Source organism: Erinaceus europaeus, chromosome 19 (genome assembly GCF_950295315.1).
Source record: "Erinaceus europaeus chromosome 19, mEriEur2.1, whole genome shotgun sequence".
Classification (NCBI taxonomy): Eukaryota; Metazoa; Chordata; class Mammalia; order Eulipotyphla; family Erinaceidae; genus Erinaceus; species Erinaceus europaeus.
The window spans coordinates 55,165,289-55,187,509 of record NC_080180.1 but is presented as its reverse complement, the minus strand read 5'-3'; the positions used below and the strand labels follow the sequence as shown (position 1 = coordinate 55,187,509).

The following is a 22,221-nucleotide window of genomic DNA, read 5'->3' as shown; positions in this document are numbered from 1 at the left end:
CCCCTGACTCATAAATATTGACATTTGGGAAACACAAAAGCAGAAGGGGAAAAAAAAAAAATCTATATACCCCATCCCCCACCCAGACAAAAAAAGAAACTTGTTTTGAAGTGGTCGTTTATTTTCTAAAACCTGACAAAACTATGAATTTAAAGTAAAATACAGCAAATAGGTGTTCTAGAAAATAGTGTCACCCATCAACTAGAGCTCAGAAAAAGAAATATTCTACAGTGAAAGTGTGTGTGTGTGTGTGTGTGTGTGTGTCAAAACTGGTGGTGGGAACTATACGGAAATGTATGTACCCGTTACCTTACAATCTCATTAATTATTAAATCACTAATAATTTTTAATGTGTGTATGTGTGTGTGTGTGTGTGTGTTTCTTTTAGGTGCTCAGGAAAATAACTTTAACTAAGCAAGACTGAGTTGAATGCATTTTTTTCTAAATGGGAAGTTTAATAACAGAGTTCTCAGAGAAAAACCATTCTTGGTGAATACCACGTTTTCAAAGTAAATTTAGAATGCTTTATTTTCAGCATTTTTTTCTTTTTACTTTTAAATATTTGTCCCCACCCCTTCTGCTTCAAAAAAAAAAAAAATCACAGGTAATGGATGTGGTTAACTTTTGACTTTAACTTCCAGAGGCCAAGCTGGGTTTCCACTGTGGAATTACAGCGCAATCTGGTGGTGATCCCAGCTATTACTCCTCCGTCTGAGTGAATGGCCAAAATTACAAGCCAAAAATAAGGAGACCTTGAGTTTAGGTTTTAGGAAATAAACTCTCAGGAAAAAAAACAGCAAGGTGGCTGTCTTATGTCTTAATTATGAATAGTGGCTTTGTATGTTTAATATAGCATACCTTAAAGTAATATTTGAATATAGTTACCAATAAGTCAATGAACAGACTTCATTTCCTAACATTCACTTGTTTTTTGGTTTTTTTTTTACAGTAATTCCATTTCTTATGATTTCCCAATATCAGAACAATATTTCAAAAGCAAGTAAGGGCATATTGGATAAGTGATAAGTAAACTAAAAAGTTTCAATTTCCCTTCTGAGTTTGGGTACAATAAAATATACAAACAAAAACAAACAAAACAATTTTTCTTTGCTTATTTTAATACTATTCCCTTGCCATCAAATTCTTACTATGGCGGTTTATTTAAGTTTATTTCTGTTCACAAAATAGGAAATGTATTTTTTTCTATCCTCCCTAAATGATGCCAGTTTAGTTGGCTTGGTTTCTTTCCCCACCAGGGTTATTGCTAGGGCTCAGTGCTGTCATGACTTCACCATTCCCAGGGGCCTTGTTTGTTTGTTTGTTTGAATTGTTTTCTTTTTATATTTATTTATTTATGTATTCCCTTTTGTTGCCCTTGTTGTCTTATTGTTGTAGTTATTATTGATGTCGTTGTTGGATAGGACAGACAGAAATGGAGAGGAGGGGAAGAGAGAGGGGGAGAGAAAGATAGACACCTGCAGACCTGCTTCACTGCCTGTGAAGCGACTCCCCTGCAAGTGGGGAGCCGGGGGCTCAAACCGGTATCCTTACGCCAGTCCTTGCACTTTGTGCCACCTGCACTTAACCCGCTGCTCTACTGCCCGACTCCCTGTTTATTTATTTAATAGAGGTGAGAAATGGAGAGGGAGAGAGGGAGGGATACCTATATCATTACTTTACAACTTGTGAAGCTTCCCTTCATGCACAGAGAGAGGGCTTGAACCCAGTTCCTCACACATGATATAGCATGTGCAATTTACCAAGTGAACCACCACTCCAACCCAAGACAAAATGATTTTAGATCATTTTCTTCCTTTTACAGTTAGCAATATGGCTGACAGAAACTTTATGCACAGCATGGTGAACTGCAGCAACCAGAATGTTGTATGTGTTATGGTAATTTACACCCATTCTCTTCTCCAGTCTTCTAGCACCCTGTCAAGGAGCAGTATGTCCATTTTACAGACTGAAAATGCTGAGGTTTAGGGACATGAAAAAGTGCTGTCAAGGTCACTCCACTGATGAATGGCAGGAGGGTCTGACCCTTCTTCAGAGCCCAAGCTGGGGCCTGGGCTGTAATGACCTCCAGAAATAGTGGCTGACTCTGAACAAACACCCCTGCTAAGAACAGAATGACAAGGTAAGTCTGTACTAGACCCAGAGTCTTCTGACTGCACCCACTCATTCTGCCAGTCAGATTTAGACAGACTTTGTTCTCTTAACTCCTATGTGCACTTAACACGCTTCTGAGCCTGCCTAGTGCCTTCTAGTTTCCAAAGAAGAACAAAGAGGCAATACCAGGCTGGAGTCCCCCAAGTCCCACACTTCAGCTGTAAGATCCCAACAGGGGCTCTTTCCAACATGTGTGCACAGGTCCCCTTGGAAGTCTGGTGGAGCTTCAGGGACACTTTCCAAAATAACCTTTGAAAATATAAAAAAGAAGGAAGCAGTTAATGCTAAAATCAAGTTTTCAAAATACATTAAAAAATTAATTCATGTCAGTATTTCCATTTTACAAATAAAAAATGTTTCAAGAAATTCATAGGAGCCAGGCAGTGGCACATCCGGCAGAGTATACACATCACAGTGTCAAAAGGACCCAGGTTCAAGTCCCCAGATGCCACCTGCTGTGGGGGGAAGCTTCACCAGTGGTGGAGCAGTGCTGCAGGTGTCTCTCTTCTTATTATTATTTTTTTAATTTTTTAATTTTTTTGCCTCCAAGGTTATTGCTGGAGCTCAGTGCCAGCACTACGAATCCACTGCTCCTGGAGGCTATTTTTCCCATTTTGTTGTTATTGTTATTGTAGCTGTTGTTGTTGGATAGGACAGAGAGAAATCAAGAGAGGGGAAGACAGAGAGAAGAGAAAGATAGACACCTGAAGACCTGCTTCACTGCTTGTGAAGTAAACCCTCCCTGCAAGTGGGGAGCCGGGGGCTTGAACCTTTTGCCGGTCCTTGAGCTTTGGGCCATGTGCGCTTATCCCGCTGTGCTACCTACCGCCCAGCCCTTTCCCTCTTTTCTCAGTCTCCCCTTTCCCTCTCAATTTCTATCTGTGATACATGTGCCTTTCTAAAAAAAATTTTATTATCTTTTATTTACTGGATAGAGACAGCCAGAAATCAAGAGTGAGGGGGTGATAAAGAGGAAGAGAGACACCTGCAGCCCTGCTTCACCAATCATAATCAATTTCTATCTGTATCAAAAACAATCTGTAAGCAAGGGAAGATAGAGGTTGAAACATTAACGACCTGTGGTCTGTTTCAGCAGGGGCAGCAGGAAAGGGCTAAGAAGAGCTCCAAGGTCCAGGGCCCTAGGAGGGCGATGGCAGTTTGGTGGTGACTGAGGAATGCTGACAGCTTTTGGGGGGTGATGTGAAACTGAATCCCTGTGAAAGCAACAGTCTTGTCAAAGAAACATTATTCCTTAGTAATAAAAATATCCAGTTGACAGTATATGCTCATTGAGCATATACTTATTATTAAATAATAATATCTTATTATTAAATAATAAGATCTAGCAGCAGATTTTGAGACTACTTTAAGTAGCAATAAGTATAAATGATATTTTGAGATATCTGTAACCTCCATAACATATTAAGACAATCTATCTGTGACTTCTACTGGGGAAATATACTGTTAATATTAATGTGGTGTTGGCTGATATTCATAATTCAAGTACTAATAAAAATTAAAATTTATTCTCCTCGAAGGTCATGGGACCCGTCAATGAAACAAAACAAAACAAAAAAATCAAAGTTTAGCATAAATGAATTGCTCAGATAAATTTTGATTCGAAATTTGAAAAGCCTGAATTCTCTAGATTACCTCTCAGTAACTAAATTATTAGCCAGAAAGACAAATATGATGATCCCACTCACAGGCAGGATTAAGCAAACAAAGCAAAGGACAAGAGAGCAGGAAACACAAATAGCTCCTTAGTCTCCGTCTGCAGACTTAAGTCCACAAAGTGCAGAGGGGGCTCAAAGGAAGTGATGGGGGAGTAAGGCAGTAGTGCAGTGGGTTAAGCTCAGGTGGCGCAAAGCACAAGGACTTGCATAAGGATCCCGGTTCGAGCCCCCGGTTCGAGCCCCCGGCTCCCCACCTGGAGGGGATTCAATTCACAGGCGGTGAAACAGGTCTGAAGATGTCTTTCTCTCCTGCTCTCTGTCTTCCCCTCCTCTCTCTATTTCTCTCTGTCCTATCCAACGACAATAACAACAACAATAATAACTACAATAATAAAACAAGGGCATCAAAAAAGGGAATAAATAAAAAAATATTAAAAAATTAAAAAAAAAAAAAAAAAAGGAAGTGGGGTGGGGTGGGCCAGAGCCTGGCAGTAGAAGGAGAAGGCCTCTGGCATATATTTGAGGGAGATGTGAAATCGTAACCCTGAACTATAGTAACAGTCTTGTAAAACATTTCCTAGATACAAAACAAAATAGGGCGGAGATAGACAGCATAATGGTTATGCAAAAGAGACTCTCATGCCTGAGGCTCTGAAGTCCCAGCTTCAATCTCCCGCACCATCATAAGCCAGAGGTGAGCAGTGCTCTGGAAAAATAAATAAATGAATGAATCAGGGGGCTAGCAGTGGAGCACTCGATTAAGCGTACATGTCATCATGCACAAGGACCCAGGTTTGAGCCCTGCTAAGAGAATAGGTGGGTTCATAGTGCTGGCACTAAGCCCCAGTGATAACCCTGGTGGAAATTAAAATCAATCAATAAATAAATAAATAAATAAAATCAACTAAGTCAAAATATGCTTGGGATGGTGGCCCACCTGGTTGAACACACATTGCAATGTGCAAGGACCCGGGTTCAAATTCCTACTCCACAGCTGCAAGGGGGTTACTTCATAAGTTCTTCTTCTTCTAGCGTTTGCCCTTCTTCCGTAGCCAGTCAACAGCGTCAGGTTGAGCCTGATGTCAAGTTTCGAGACCTCCTTTGAATCTGGAGAGGTGGCAGTCGTTGACTGTGTGGGTCATAGTCTGTCTGGAGCCGCAGGGGCAGTTCGGGTCGTCTCTGGCTCCCCAGCGATGGAACATAGCGGCGCACCGGCCATGGCCTGTTCGATAGCGATTGAGGAGGGCCCGATCATAACGTGCTAGGTCAAAGCCGGGTTGACGCTTGCAGGGGTCTGTGATGAGGTGTTTGTTCTTGACCTCAGCTGACTGCCAACTCTGTTTCCAAGAGTCTGGAACAGAGAAGTTCAGTGTAGGCGTAGGAGACCAGATTGGATGACGAGACGTCAAGCGTTGGACAGGGTGGGCGAAGATATCCGCGTATATTGGCAGGTCCGGTCGAGCGTACACGTGGGAAATGAACTTAGATGATGCCGCATCCCAACGAATATCTGGCGGGGCGATGTTGCTAAGAACTGGCAGCCATGGAACCGGGGTGGAATGGATGGTTCCAGAAATTATCCTCATGGAGGAATATAATTTGGAATCGACCAAGTGGACATGGGGGCTACGGAACCATACTGGGGCACAGTATTCTGCTGTGGAATAGCATAATGCCAGAGATGATGATCGTAGTGTGGATGAAGCAGGTCTGCAGGCATTTTTCTCTCTCTTCATCTCTATTTCCTCTTCCCCTCTCAATTTCTCTCTCCTAAGGAAGAAAGGAAGGAAGGGGAGCTGGGTGGTGGCATACCTGGTTAAACAGATATTACCTAGCACAAAAAGCACCCCCCCACTTCCCACTTAGAGGGACGATGCTTCGTGAGTAGTGAAGCAAGTCTGCAGGGGTCTTTCTCATCCGATATCTACCCTTCCCTCTCAAGTTCTCTCTGTATTATCCAATAAAAATTTTTTTAAAAAGGAAAAAATGGCCACCGGGAACAAGCCCCAGTGATAAAAAGAAAAGAAAGAAGAAAGGAAAGGAGTGAGAGAGGGAGGAACCAATGGAGGGAGTGGAGAGACAAAATACACTGACAGTAGATACAAAGACATTCACATATATGTCTCTGAATACGATATATGAATATGAAAGAATATGCTAGTCTGCCTTGACTAATAATGAAATAAGCATTTTAATAATAATGGTCTAGTGCAAGGCACGGTTGCAGAAGTGAGCATTATTTAGGACCTAGCAAGGTATTAAAAATACATTTTTTTCCCACCAACATTATCGCTGGGGCTCAATCCCTGCACAGCAACTCTCAGTGGCCTTTTACTATCATTTGTTCTTTCTTTTTATGATGGACAGAGAGAAATGGAGAGGGTGAAGGAGGAAGAGGGTGTGAGGAGAAACACATGCAGCACTCCTGCACTGCTTCATTGCTTGTACCTAAACATGAATTCCTTAAATAAGTCTTGTTGTTGTTTCTTTATTAGAACACTGCTTAGCCAAAGCTATTATGGGTGCCAGGGATCAGAACCATTATTAAGTCACTAAGAAAAAATAGAAAACAATTACATGTTGAATAGATGTTTTTGATACACTGAGCTAATACAACAATCATTTAGAGGGGAAAAAACTGTGACTGTTCCCAAGCACTACAGGTAGGCGGTCTGTTGGCGGACACACGTGGCCATGCTTGGAAGCTGGGTCCCTCTGGGTCCTTTGTGGTTCTGATGAAAAAGAATTTCTAAAGAGTTCAGGTGTATGAATTCTAAATCCTTTATTTAGACGTGAAAGTAGAAGTTTAGAAAGAGACTACTTTAGAGAAATACTACCCCAAGGGTCTATGGAGCCAAAAATCCCAAAGGCAAGTGACCAAGGCCCAAATGCCCCTCCTTATCCAAAATCCACTGTTACAGCCCTGCACAGAGCTCACTTCTCACTGGCCCGATGGAGTAAATGCCTCTCCCTTCCTATAGTGCAAAAGGAAAAAAAGGGGAACACTTCACCAATCAAAACTCTACTTTACATGCACAGATTCAATGAGAACATCTATATGCTAGAAGTGTGCAGCATGCAACCCAGCTCCGTGTATGCAAACTTAGAAAAATAGTCCCCAGGACCCACTTATCCTGAATGTTCCCTCACATATCTTCCCTGCCCTAAAATAAGCATTGTTTTTAAAGATATTCTTTATTTATTAATAAGAGGGGGCCAGGTGGGGGCGCACCTGGTTAAGCACACATGTTACAATGCGCAAGGACCAGGATTCGAGCCCCTAGCTCCCATCTGCAGGGGGAAAGCTTTGTGAGTGATGAAACAGGGTTGCAGGTGTCTCTCTCCCACTCTGTCATCTCCTTCCCTCTTGCTTTCTGGCTGTCTCTATCCAGTAAATAAATAAAGATAATTAAAAAACAATAATAGAGATGGAAAGAAAGAACCAGAGCATCACTATGGTACATGTACTACCAGGGATTGAGCTTAGGACCTTATGCTTGAGGATCTAATGCCTCAGCCACTGCACTACATCCCAGACCATCTAAGATAAGCATTGTTATTAAGACTTAGGAAGGCATTATAATAGCCTTGGCTAAGTTTTATGACTTTAATTAAGAAATAAATATTTACTGACCACCTCAGCAAATACGTATTGAATTACTGACTGTACCAGACCCTGTTCTGGAGACTGCAGGACTAAAAGATAAATAAGGTTTTGTTTGTTTGTGCCTCCAGGAGGTCACTTTTTCCATATTGTTGCCTGCACTATCCTGGAGGTCACTTTTTCCATTTTGTTGGCCTTGTTATTACTGATGTTGTTGTTGTTGGATAGGACAGAGAGAAATCAAGAGAGGAGGGGAAGACAGAGAGGGGGAGAGAAAGATAGACACCTGCAGAGCAACTTCACCACTTGTGAAGCGAGCCCCCTGCAGGTGGGGAACAGGGGGCTCAAACCAGGATCCTTAAAGCGCTGGTCCTTGTGCTTCCTGCCATGTGCGCTTAACCCGCTGCAGTACTGCCCAGCCCTGACAGATATCACTCATTCACCTAGCATTTAAAAGTTTTCAAAGCAGCTCTATACACATCCTTTATTAGAGCCTTATTCCACTGCCAAGACATAGGGAAAGGTCTGGAGACTTTTCCAGTAATCCTGTGTTCTCACAGTATTTCTATGAAAAATAGCTTTCTAAGTTCTAAGATACCTAAGCTTCTCCTGAACAGTTTCCAGTTAAGACTACGAAATCTTTTGGTTAAATTGGCAATAACTTGAGCTGGAATGCATAAAACATCCTTTTAATAAGTGCAAGTGATATAAGTAAAACTATGAGTCCATATGGGTGGGCTTCCACTAGAATCCATCTTTGGATTCTAGAATACACTGCTAGATCTAAGGATCTGTAAATGCAAGCAAGCGCGCGTGCACACACACACGCGCACACACACACACACTCCCTCTCTCTCTCTCTCTTTCTCTCTCTCTCTCTCTCCAAATGTAAAGTGATCTGATTAAGATTCTACAGTCCTCTCTCTTTTTAAGATTATTTTCTCTTGGTGGAGGAGGACCTAAGCTGAGAGGGACAGTATTTTGCAGAAAACTGAGAAATTTTACACACATATCAACAACTGTATTTAATGTAAACCATTAATCCCCCTCAACTTAAAAAAAAAAAAAAAAAGGATATTCATATTTAAAATCAGTTTTGAACTACCTGGCATGTTTGCAGTGGCTAGAGCACTGTCTAAGCCTCGGCACTGCACAGGCCAGAGTGATACTCTGGCTCTTTCTTGTCAATAAATAAATCTTAAAAAATAAAAATAAAAAGATCATTTTACTTTAGTGACAGAGAAAGAGAGAGACCAAAGTACATCTCAGCATATGCAGTCCCTCATGTCTGAAAGTCTGGGCCCTCATGCATGAAAGGCCTGCACTCCACCCACTGAGCCATCCTCCCTGACCACTGCTGTCCCCTGTTAAGCCTGAAATTCTTTAAGGTCAGGAGTGAAGTCGATGACAATGGCAGCGCTAACTCAACATATGCTAATTGCTCATTATCAGATATTTTAAGGAATACTTATAACTGGGAAGAAAATCTCCACCAAGCCCCACCTGGTATTAGGTATTTTTACATAAAGTTGTACTACTCCTCAGTTTCAAATTTTGCTCTCATTCTGCCTTACTCCTTCAGGAACTCTCATCTCTGCAGCTCGGGGCTCCCTGAGGATAACTGGTATGGTCAGTTGGGTGTTGCTGTAAACTTCAGATCTAGATATTGTCACCCCTTTGCTCTTTCCAAAGATGTAGACTATTTTTTTCGGGACACCTGCCCTGCTGTATGAGCTTTAAGAAATGCTGGTGACAGTGTCGCTGACAACTCAAACGGAAAAGAATGTGAAAGGGTCAGCATCTTTCCTTCCTGCTGATTTAAAAAAAAAAAAAAAAAATCTGATCCTGAAGAACAAGATGCCTGTGCAGGATGACCAGAGTGTGACATCGCCAGGCCCATCACGGCAACTCCTTTCATAATCAGTGCAGCTGGCCGTGGACTTCACTCGGTCTACAGTGATGAGAATCAAACGTGAAGATGGCTGAAATAATTGGGTCAAATCTACACCAGGCCAGTTCAGTGGTCACATAGAAATGAGGGCATATTCAAAAATCATAATGGATCCTATTCCCTGCAGGTAAAGTCAGGACAATGATGGTGAAAGAACAATTTCCAAGAGGACACTAGCAAGTCAAATGATATAAATCATTAATATTTATGTAGGTGCAGAATAAAAATAAACAACACTGTTTATCATATAAACTGAGGCAGGTTTGTGTCCCAAACATCTCATTTCCAGCTCATTCCTTCTCATACTAAAAAAAAAAAAAAAAAAAAAAAAAGTCAGCCAGTAATGGAAGCTTGGCTCCCGGGAGTCAGCCTATTTTAAGTCAAGTGTTATTTAGATTATGTTCTGTTACCTTGTGCTGGGTTGCATTTCTTCTGTTGATGATTCCAAATCCATATTCTGCCATGTTCTATAGTCTGAGCAGCTGAAACTGTCAGACCCTATCTTCTGGTTTCTACTTGATTTGACCAAGAGGGGGCAAAAATGGGAGGTCAGAGAAAGGCAGAAGAGAAAGGAGCATTAATTGCCTTCCCTCCCCCCCCTTGGTGGGGCCCCCCTCTACACAACATAGATGTCCTTTCTCCACAACTTCTCTATCTTCTTTTTAGGTTCCCCTACTTCCTCTTTTTTCTTTTTTTAAATTTCTTTATTGGAGAATTAATGTTTTACATTCAACAGTAAATACAATAGTTTGTACATGCATAACATTCCCCAGTTTCCCTTATAACAATACAACCCCCACTAGGTCCACTGTCATCCTTCTTGGACCCTCTTTTTTCTTTAAAATTTTTTTTATTTTTTTTTTGTTTATTTGATAGACAGCCAGAAATTGAAAGGGAGAAGGACATAAAGGGAGATAGACACCTGCAGCACTGCTTCACCACTCAGGAAGCTTTCCTTCTGCAGGTGGGGGCTGGGGGATTGAACATGTATCCTTGCACATTGTAACATGTGCGATCAACCAGATGTACCACCATCCAGTTTCAGTCTCTCTCTCTTTATGTGTATATATATATATATATATATTAAATGAACTATATAAATAAATATATATATATATACACTTAATAATAAAATAATATATATACACTTTTTTTTTAATGAGTGCAAGAGATAGAGAGACCAGAGCACTACTCAGCTCTGGCTCATGGTGGTGCTGGGAATTGAACCTAGGACCTTAGAGCCTCAGGCATGAAAGTCTTTGCAGAACCATTATGCTATCTTCCCAGTCCTACTTGCTCCTCTTTATTTCTTGTTACTACTCCTTCCCAAAAGGTTTCCATATTCCTTGTCCAAACCCTGTATGAAGTTTCTCCTCTCTCTCTCTTTCAGTAACTTTTTTTTAGTATATGTGCTGCCGAAGCGAGCACTTCAGTAACTTTTTTTTATCCAGTCTACCTCCCAGGCCTCTAGTTCCCCTCCTAAGCTGTCTTCAAATCACTGCTTTGCTTGACCTTGGTTGACCAGTTAGAACTCTGACATAATCTTATGGCATAATCATTCTTTGGAACTATTTGGTTGTCAGTATTATCTTTTTTTAAAAAATTGCTTGATAACAACACAAGGTGTGGTTGTTTCCTTTCAACTTGTGTATGCTTTCTTTGGTAAACTGAAGCAAGGGCCCTAGCAGATAGCTCAGAGTAGAGCAAGGGACCTGCATGCCTGAGACCCCAAGATTGGTACCCCAGTACTGCATATGCCAGAGATGAGAGGTACTTTGGTGTCTTCATAAAAATAAATAAATCTTGGACCGGGAGATGGCACCACTAACTTTCATGCTTAAGGCTCTAGAACTCCATTTCAACCCCACCACCACCATAAGCCAGAGTTGAACAGTGTTCTGCTAAATAAACCTCTAATTTAAAAAAATCCTGAAGCAAGATTCATGGACTGTACCTTTGGTATTATCTCATAGCCCTTCTTCCTTAAGAGCAGCACGTGACCTAGCTTTTCTCTAAAATGGCTCTAAGAGCAGTCTTGTAGAGGGAAAATAAACTACTTGGTCAGATTTGTCAGCCTACTCTGTCAGGCTTCTTTCACCAAAGATCCCACTGTTTGTGGAGATACAAAGCAAGTTGTGAAGATTCAAATCAGGTTATCTGGTTCATCCTTTATTAGGAAGCCATTCCCCAAGGCAAGTCTGCATGTTTTCTATCAGCCTTTGTTCTAAACTATCATCTCAAGGACTTTTATGTAGCAAACAGCCTTAGGAATTGAACCTAGCCTTGGCTAGTGGAGGCAGTGTCTCCTTCAGGAGTGAAGGGCACCTTTGTTTGCATAGCAGGATAATGATGACTATATGTCTCCCTCCAGGGCAAGGGCGGGGCAGGTTTGCTTAAAGAACAATATAAAAGGTGGGAGTTTTCCTCCTCTGTGATGCAAAGCCTCTTCCTGCACAGCACACACCTGGGCCTCCCCACCCTACCCCAGGGAACACAAGAGATGCTGGATGGAGTATGGAGGAAGCTTCCACTGTGCAGCCGGTGAAAAAGTCCTTTGTCTCTGGTCCAGATGTCTCAAGTCTTATGTTAGTACCTAGGAAACTGTTAGCTTAAAAATAGGCCAACAGCAATTATGGGAGGCTAGATGATGGTACCCTGGGTTGAGTGCACATATTACAATGCACAAGGACCTGGGTTCAAGTCCCTAGTTCCAACCTATAGAGGGGAAAGTCTGTACGTGTTTATTACAGATGTAGTCATTGCAGACATAACTATATCACAGGAAGATTTCTAAGATTTGTTTATTTAAGAGAGAACCAGAGAATCACCCCAGCACAGGCAGTAAGGAGGACAGTATTCAGAACCTCACACTGCAAGTCCTGCACGCTACTGCTGAGCCACTTCTCCAGCTGCCTAGTGGGGGATGTTGATCCAAACCCTTATTCCCTTTCCCAACATCTAGTGAAGATCCTGCCCTCTAGATTTTCTAGTAGGTATAATGAGGTGGTGGTAGAGCTGGCTGCTATTAACAAGCTCTACTGAAAGAGCCAAAGCAAGAAGTTGCTATTCCAACTGTTTCTTTATCTTCTCTTTAAAAAAAAAAAAACAACGTTCAAACTATTGTATTTACTGTTGAATGTAAAGCATTAATTCCCCAATAAAGAAATAAATTATTAAAATATATATATATATATATATTTTTTAAGTTTTCTGCAGCAGAACTCCACCATTCTCTAAGGCCATTTTTTTTCCTTTTCCTTCCTTTTTTTTTTTTTTTTGGAGTGTGAAAGACAGAGCGAAATAGACATGGAGAGAGGAAGGATTAGTAGTCTCTACAGAGATTAGTAGAGACACCTGTAGCACTACTCCACTACTAGTGAAGCATCTCCCTGCAGGTGGAGACTGGGGGCTTGGGCCCAGGTCCTCATAAACTGTGGCATGTGAGCTCTCCTAGGAGTGTCACCATGCAGGCTGCTAACAATTTTTGTTTGTTTGTTTGTTTGTTTAACAGTGAGTTTTAGAACATTGCTGGAAGCCACGGCCCAGCACTTCCTCCTGCCTCCCATGAAGTTGTACCCTAGTACCGTCCTCCTGCTCTGTCTCTCTCTCCTCCACTCCTAAAATACTGAAGGGGCTGGGCAGTGGAGCACTCAGTGGAGTACACATGATCCCTTGTGCAATGATCTAGGTTCGGGTCCTTGACCACTCCTGCAAAGGAAAGCTTCCCAAGCAGTGAACAAGTGCTGCAGATGTGCGTGTGTGTGTGTGGGTCTCTCTCTCCTTCCTTAACTTTCCCTTCTCTCTCAATTTCTGTCTCTATCCACAAATAAATAAAATAAAAATATGTTTTAAAAATTAAAAAAAAGGAAAAATTGACCCAGGAAAGCTACTCAGAACCAAGTGACATGGCCACCAAGAACAGGAGTCATGCAGACTCTGAACTACTGCAATAACTATGGTGGCAAAAAAGAAAGAGGGGGAGAAGGGAAGTAGGAAAGGGAAAGATAAATAAAGAAAAAAGAATCGGGCAGGGATAAATAGCATAATGGTTACACAAAAAGACTCTCATGCCTTAAGGCTCCAAAGTCTCAGGTTCAATCCCCTGTGCCACCATAAGCTAGAGCTGATCAGTGCTCTGGTTAAAAAAAGCAAAGAAAAAGAAAAAAACCAAACCAAAACAAAACCGTGGTTCAGGAGGTGGCGCAGTGACTAAAGTATTAGACTCTCAATCATGAGGTCCTGAGTTCGATCCCTGGTAGCACATGTACCAGAGTGATGTCTGGTTCTTCCTCTCTCTCCTATCTTTCTCATGAATAAATAAAATCTTAAAAAAAAAAAAACAAAAAACAAGTGGCACCACACACAGGCTGGGCGAGGCTCCAGCACCGCAGAGAAAGAATAATGTGTGAGGCTCTGATTCCAGTTCCCTGTACTAAGTGACAAGAACTACAAAAACAAAGTGGAATTATCTCAAGTGTTGGAATGGCTCTGGTCTTATTCAAACTCTTTTTTTTTCTCTCTTACACACACACGGTGATAGTGATGATGATAATGAGGCCTAGAAGGTGGCACAGTGAAAAGGCACTGAACTTAGAAGCATGAGGCAGGTTCTGAGTTTGATCCCCAGCCTCCCACATGTCAGATACTCTGGCTCACTCTTCCCCTCTCTCTCACTCTTTTTTAAAAAAAGTCTTTTTAGGGGCTGGGCAGTAGGTAGCGGGTTAAGCACACATGACACAAAGCAGAAGGACCTGTGCAAGGATCCCAGTTCTAGTCCTGGCTCCCCACCTGCAGGGTGATCGCTTCACAAGCGGTGAAGCAGGTCTGCAGGTGTCTATCTTTCTCTCCCCCTCTCTGTCTTCCCCTCCTCTCTCGATTTCTCTCTGTCCTATCCAACAATGACATCAATAATAATAATAATAACCACAGCAATGCTAAAACAACAAGGGCAATAAAAGGGAAAAAAAGAAAGCTTCCAGGAGTAGTGGATTCATAGTGCAGGCACCAAGCCCCAGCAATAAATAAATAAATAAATAAACAGTATTGTTAAAAATTATTAATAATAGAGGGTAATTGCTGGGCTCGGTGCCTGCACCATAAATCCACCGCTCCTGGAGGCCATTTTTCCCCCTTTTTGTTGCCCTAGTTGTTGCAGCCTCATTGCGGTTATTATTGCCATTGTTGGCATTGCTTTGTTGTTGGATAGGACAGAGAGAAATGGAGAGAGGAGGGGAAGACAGAGAGGGAGAGAAAGATAGACATCTGCAGACCTGCTTCACCGCCCGTGAAGCGACTCCCCTGCAGGTGGGGAGCTGGGGGCTCGAACCGGGATCCTTACACCGGTCCCTGCGCTTTGCGCCACGTGCGCTTAACCCACTGCGCCACCGCCCGACTCCCGGAATTTTGATTTCTAATATGTGAGTTCTTTCTTTTCTTTTTTCTTTTTTGCCTCCAGGTTTATCGCTGGGGCTTGGTGCCTGCTCTACAAATCTACTGCTCCTGGAGGCCATTTTTTCCCCCAATTGTTTTTGGCTAGGACAGAAAGAAATTGAGAGAGGGGGAGAAGATAGAGAGGGAGAGAGAAAGATAGACATCTATAGACCTGCTTCACTGCTTGTGAAATGAAATGCCCCCCCCCCATAGGTGAGGGAGCCGCGGCTCGAACCGGTATCCTTGTCGAAGGTCCTTGTACATCGCACTATGTGCACCCAACCCTCATAAAAAAAAAATTATTAATAATAAGTTATTAAAGTTTTTCATACTACTTTTAGCCTGTAACTTGATATGCAGTAATTTCATTTAAATCAATCTGAAAATAAAACACTAGTGGAGGTAAGAAAAATAAAGCTTTCCACTAGACAAAAGCAACTGGAAAGTTCATCAAGTAATAATTTATAGAAAAGGCCATTTCTTATTTACTGTGGAAGGTTCTCACACCAGTCACAGAGTCCTCCTTGCTCACATGACAAAGGACCAAACACACTGCAGTCAGGACGGTCAGGGGGCTTCCTATACTTGGCCACCTTCGTTGTTGGGTGAGGAAACTAGAGAGTGTTATAGTCACTGACCCAGTAACTCTAGTAACACACTTTTGAAGATACAGACAAGCACTCTATTCAAGGACTCAAATGGCTGTGGTCATAATTCACAACAGCCCAAGTACTGAACTAGGCTAAATACTCAGAGACAGATGACTAGAGAAAGAAGCTGTGAGATATATACTCAGTGAAATACTATCCTGCCATCAAAAATACGTCATTGCATCTGAGAGCAACAAATGGGGTGGGGAGAGATTGGAGGTGATTGTGTTAAGGAAAACAAGGAAAGATAGCTGACAAATGGCTTCACTTAAAAGCAGGATGTAAATAAAAGAAACTTTCAAAAATAGTCATAAAAACAGACTCAGACTATGAAAACTGACAGTTATCAGAGAGCATAGGGAGGGTAGGAGTGAGATAGGTAGGGGTATCCTTATTACAGTGGGATAAGAGCTGTGGTGGTAGATGTAGTGGACAGTACAGACATATACTATTACATATATTATACACAGATGTGAAACCATACAATATGAGTGTTTTCAGGATGGGGAGAGGCAAGAATCAAGAAGGAATTCACAAATTTGGCAAAAAAAAAAAAAATCACCTGGGAGACTGTGGGAGATGGTTGTAGGTGGCAATGCGCCTGGCAGCAGAGACAAACTATATAAGCAGGACCCTCAAAGAAGACCGTACTATCTACCCAAGAAGTAAGTGGTGAGATTACTTTGCTTTGTGTTTCTATTTTTGGAAATTTAATAATAGGCCATCGTGAATTTAATGAGGAAATAAACAATTATTTTATAGATTATCTTTTTAATAAAAATTTTTATTTATTTATTTTTGATAGACAAATTGTTTTCTCATCCGTAGCATGGAAAACTGCCTGCCTTCAATGAATTTTTTTTTTTTTTTTAACCAGAGCATTGCTCAGCTCTGGCTTATGGTGGTGGGGGGAATTGAATCTGGGACTTCGGAGCCTTAGGCATGACATTCTGTTTGCATAACCATTATGCTATCTTCCCCCGCCCCCTTCAGTAATTTTTATACAATTCAATGTTGGTCATAAATTAGCACAGAGCCTATCCCCCCCACACAAAATGTCAATTACAATATGGGCATATTTGTGTAACTAATAGAAAAGTCTGTATTTGTTTCCTTCACCAGTTTAGAAAGACTTTGAGACCCTACTAGCCATTTGTTCTATCGGTTTGATTGAACTTTTTTTTTTTTTGCCTCCAGGGTTATTGCTGGGGTTCAGTGCTTACACTAGGAATCCACTGCTCCTGGAGGCCATTTTTCCCATTTTTGTTGCCCTTGTTATTGTTATTGCTGTTGTTGGACAGAGAGAAATGTAGAGTGGAAGGGAAGACAGAGAGGGGGAGAGAAAGACAGACACCTAAGGAGTCAGGCAGTAGCACAGCGGGTTAAGCGCACGTGGCGCAAAGCACAAAAACCAGTGAAAGGATCCCGGTTCGAGCCCCAGCCTCTCTACTTGCAGGGAAGTCGCTTCACAAGTGGTGAAGCAGGTCTGTAGGTGTCTATCTTTCTCTCCCCCTCCCTGTCTTCCTCTCCTCTCTCCATTTCTCTCTGTACTATCCAACAAGGAAGACAACAATAACTACAATAAAAAAAAAACAAGGGCAACAAAAGGGAATAAATATTAAAAAAATAAATAAATAAGATAGACACCTACAGACCTGCTTCACCACCTGTGAAGTGACCCCTCCTGCAGGTGGGGAGCCGGGGGCTCGAACTTGTGCTTCACACCATGTGCGCTTAACTGGCTGCACTACCGCTAGATCCCCAATTTTCTTTTTTCTTAATTCCCTGGACTGAACAATTTAAGCACATAAAAAGGAACAGCAACCCCTTGAAACATAAATATGTACAAAAATTTGGAACACAAGTTCCAAATGTGGAGAGGATGTTCAGTATTTGCATTTGCTTCTAAGGTGAAGATATTTTTAGTATGACCCTCCTAAAGGATCCAGAAATAACTAAGTGGTCCTATCCCCCCACCCCCAGATTCCAGCAACTGATGAAACACTAGGCTGACATCTCCTGCCCTCTGCCTGCTTATTCCAGCTATTTCTCAATCCTACTTTTAGAGAAAATCAGAGATCTTCCATACAGAAAATTACTCAAGTGTTGAAGAAGTTATCTGATCTCAGATTTCTTGATATTTGTTGTTAAACATTCTATTGATTTTACCTAAAGCCTCCATATTTACAAAACATGTCTGGCTGATTGTTAGCAGGGACATTGCATTGTCTAAGAACACAAGGCCTGCCCAGTAAGAGAGGCTCCAGACACTCCTCACTCCTTTTTGTCACAACTCCCTCCTCCTTTTTTTAAAAATATTTTTTATTTATTTACTTTTTAAATATTTATTTATTCCCTTTTGTTGCCCTTGTTGTTTTACTGTTGTAGTTATTATTGTCATTGCTACTGATGTCATCATTGTTGAATAGGACAGAGAGAAATGGAGAGATGAGGGGAAGACAGAGGGGGAGAGAAAGATAGACACCTGCAGACCTGCTTCACCACCTGTGAAGCGACTCCCCTGCAGGTGGGGAGGGGGGGGGAGGGGGCTTGAACCGGGATCCTTACACCGGTCGGTCGTTGCTTTGCACCACGTGCGCTTAACCTGCTGTGCTACCGCCCAACTCCCAACTCCCTCCTCCTTAAGGCAGAAGTATGAAGAATGTCAGAGTGTCAGAGTTATAATAGCAACCCAGAGACACTGATATTACGCAGAATGTATATCTGGTCTTTGGCTCCTTCCTTTTTTTTTTTTTTTTTAACCAAAGCTCAGTTTAGCTCTGGTTTATGGTGAGGTGGGAAGGACTGAACCTGGTACTTAATTTTTTTTTTCAATTATCATTACTTATTGGATAGAGACAGCCAAAAACTGAGATAGAAGGAGAGAGAAGGGAGAGAGACACCTGCAGCCCTGCTTCACCACTTGTGAAACTTTCCCCTGCAGGTGGGGATCAAGGGCTTGACCCCACAGGTCGTTGCACATTATAATGTGAGCGTTTAACCAGGTGAGGCCACCACCCAGCCCCAGAACCTGGGACTTAAGAGCCTCAGGCACAAGAGTCTCTTTGCATAACCATTATGCTATCTACCCACACCCGTTTCGCTCCTTCCCTAAAGGGTTAGTGGTCTGTGCATAATAGTGACCTGAATGTTTCTTATTTAACTGTGAAAGGATATTTATTAAATTCCCCAGTTGTGACTAGACATACAATCTTCCCCCTTCTAATTCACTTTTTAAATGGGCTGCAGCTAATTTTGAGGAGTAAAGTTATATGGGGAATTTTTTCTTCTTTTTGCCTCGAGGGTTATCACTGGGGCTCAGTGAATCCACTATGCTGTTCCTGGAGGCCATTTTTTCCCATTTTGTTGTCTTAGTTATTGTTGTTGGATAGGACAGAGAGAAATCAAGAGATAAGAGGAAGGCAGGGGGAGAGAAAGATAGACACCTGCAGATCTGCTTCACTGCTTGTGATGCAGCCCCACCCACCACCACCACCACCACAGTGGCTTGAATTGGGACCCTTACTCCAGTTCTTGTGCTTCCCACCATGTGTGCTTAGCTTGCTTTGCTACCACTCGATCCCCTATCTCATTTAGGGTAGGGGTAGTTAGCATATTATGAAAAGAGACTCTCATGCCTGAGGTTCCAAGGACCCAGGTTCAATCCCCTGCACCACCATAAACCAGAGCTGAGCAGTGCTCTGGTAAAAAGTGGCAGGGGGGGATAATATCTCATTTAACTTTCACAAAGTACACACAGAAGCATGAACCCTGAATTTTGTGACATATGAAGAAATAGGTACAGAGAGGCAAAGTGTTTGCTGTACGCTAGCCTACACTTGACCCCCTGCCCTCTTCTGCCCATGTTCTGGGCATGTGGACAAGGATGATCAGATGAGAGCCCTCTCTCCTTGGCCTGCCCAGGAAGAAGCTATGCCCTCTGTTGGGCAGTACTTGGTTTGGGGGAAGTTTGAGTGCTTCCCGAGTGCCACCTTTTCTGGAGTAAAGGGAAGTGATGTCAGACTCCCTGCCCATGATGGATGCAGGGCTGATGGGGACGAAGCACTATCCATGGCAAAGATGTTACTGAAAAATTCACTGGACCCATTGTAAGGTCTCATCAGTTATGGCTGGTGATTTCAGTTTCGTTAGTAGGGCTTGCAACCTCCCATTACTTCCAGAGATGGAAGGGGAGACTCCACTCCCCTCAGTAGCTTCCCTGGAGCTGAGTGAGCTGACCCTGCAGAGTTACCTGTGCTGTGTAGGTTCAAGTCCTAGGTAATGTTTCCTCTCACTGGGAGGTCAGCAAGGGTCTCAAGTTCTAAGCCACATCAATATCCATCTGGTTCCCTGGGGTGACAGCTCAACAAACACCACTGGGGAGTGGATGCCTGGAAATGAGATCCAGTCAATAGCCTGGAAAGTGATATCCAGCAAATCAACACCATCTGCCTACTGTCACTGGGGACTTGACACTATTTGCTGAAACAAACTTTTTCACACAGTTCTAGAAATTGGTGACCATGTGTCATTCTCCTGACATCTAATTGTTATTATTTTAATAGTTTATTTTATTATTTAATTTGTAGATAAATCTACTTTTATTAATGTCAAGGTAATGAGTTTTTTTTTATATTTATTTATTCATTCTCTTTTGTCGCCCTTGTTGTCTTACTGTTGTAGTTATTATTGTTGTTATTGATGTCGTCATTGTTGGATAGGACAGAGAGAAATGGAGAGAGGAGGGGAAGACAGAGAGGGGGAGAGAAAGATAGACACCTGCAGACCTGCTTTACCGCTTGTGAAGCGACTCCCCTACAGATGGCCAGGGGCTCAAACCAGGATCCTTATGCAGGTCCTTGTGCTTTGCACCACTTGCGCTTAACCCTCTGCACTACCGCCAGACTCACAAGGTAATAGTTTTTTAATTTATCAGCTTTCACAGGTAGTTTTTTTTTTTTTTCCTCTTCTCTCTCTGGTTCCTGATGGAATTAAAGTTCTGAGCCGTCTGGTCATCTTCCCCTAACATCTACCCCTCTGGGAATATGGACCAAAATTATTTTTGCGGTGCAGAAGGTGGAAGGTCTGGCATCTGTAATTGCTTCTCTACTGGGCATGGGTGTTGAGAGGTCAATCCATACCCCCAGCCTGTTTCTATCTTTCATAGTGGGTTAGGGCTCTGGAGGGGTGAGGTTCTGAGATACATTGGTGAGGTCATCTTTCGAAGGAGTGCAGGATGAAATCAATTAAGTCAGAGTGCCACCTGCAACTTGGTGGCTGAAATGCAGCAAGGTATAAAATAGAACAACATGTTTAATGAACAAGAATCATAAAGTAGGAATAGTACATCTGGGAATAGAGATTTTAGGGTGGATAGAATCTAGAAGTCTATTTTAAGTTATGTTCCTAGGGGCCTATGACTGTGATAATTTTAGCTGGAGCCTGATAGCTAACCTGCAGGTGGACTAAAAATTTTGTCTGGGAAGATGGTGTCAGAGTTGAGAATAGAACTAGAAAATTAGATCAGGGCAGAGAGTAGCTCCCAAATTTGAAAAAATATAATTAACTATTTACCACGTCTATCTGACCCATGGGCCCATATATATATTCATATTTTAGGAGAGGAGCCTGTATAACATCTGAGTCCCTGTTAGTCTGTATTTGCAGTTCATGGTCATAGCTGGGAACATTCTAAGCTGCACTCATTTCAGGATCAGTTTTTCTTGAGTGGCAGAGTAGGATGACCCAGCCTCCCTCTGGAGACTGGGGTAGTCCTTACCATTGATAGTTCATAGTGAAGGGTATGGTTCTGAAAACTCTCACCAGAGAGCTTATAAAAGACGTTCCTCATGGAAGTGACTAGTGATGGTGAAGATAGGCTCTATTAGAGGTCTAGGCCCATTGAATCTATGGGGGAATCTTTGACCTTCCTGTTCCTTTTGACGTGATGTGATTTCGGCAGCAAATATTCTGCCAAGAGTTCTGGTCACTGGAACACCTGATGTTCTCCCATCTCGAGGTGTTTAGGTGCTTCAGGTAAACTATATGGTGACTTAAGGATTTCTTTCTTTCTATCTATCTTTCTTTTTCCTACAGTGTTATTGCCGGGGCTCAGTGCTGGCACTACGAATCCATTGCTCCTGGTGACCATTTCTATTGGATAGCACAGAGAAACTGAGAGAGGAAGGGGACATCCTAAGGGAGAAAGACACCTGCAGACCTGCTTCACCACTTGTGAAGCATCCCAACCCGGATCCTTGCACGGCTCCTTGCGCTTAGTACTATGTGCACTTAACCGGGTGTACCACAACCCGGCCCCTAAGTTATTTTCTCTTAACCCGGAGACATGTCGGATCTCAAGAGTTCTGGCATCTGGCTGAGGGTTTCCTACCTGCGTATGAGCCATCATTCAGCTCTAAAGTAACTGCTTCTTACCCATGTTCTCTTAAATAAAAGATATTTTGAGCAGAAGGACGTAACAGGTTTTCCGCCTGGAATAATTCTTTTTTTTTTTTTTTTTTGGAATAATTCTTGCAGTTTCTAGAATCCTTCTCATGGTCGACTGGGCCAAGAGACAACTGGCGTCAATTCAACCAACTTCCATCCACCTGCTCTTCCAGCCTCCTACCTGGGTATGCGTCCCGAGAGCTCCGCCCCTAGCAGATGACCAATGAGAGGGTGTGAAGTGAGCCGGATGGGGCGGGCCGGATGGAACTTCCAGCCAATCACCATCCTCCG

At 42.4% G+C, this 22,221-nt stretch overlaps 1 long non-coding RNA gene across 2 annotated transcripts; it reads right to left on the bottom strand.

Moving 5' to 3' along the window:
* Positions 1 to 1,327: 1,327 nt before the first annotated feature.
* On the bottom strand, positions 1,328 to 22,204 carry LOC132534651 (uncharacterized). Of its 2 annotated transcripts, none has more exons than XR_009546387.1 (3): positions 21,919 to 22,204; positions 19,736 to 19,874; positions 1,328 to 2,421 (listed from the first exon to the last, which is right to left on the bottom strand). It is a non-coding gene; the product is annotated as an uncharacterized LOC132534651 (long non-coding RNA). The 2 variants fall into 2 exon arrangements; XR_009546388.1 differs by lacking the exon at positions 1,328 to 2,421 and adding an exon at positions 8,962 to 9,915.
* Between the last annotated feature and the right edge of the window lie 17 nt (positions 22,205 to 22,221).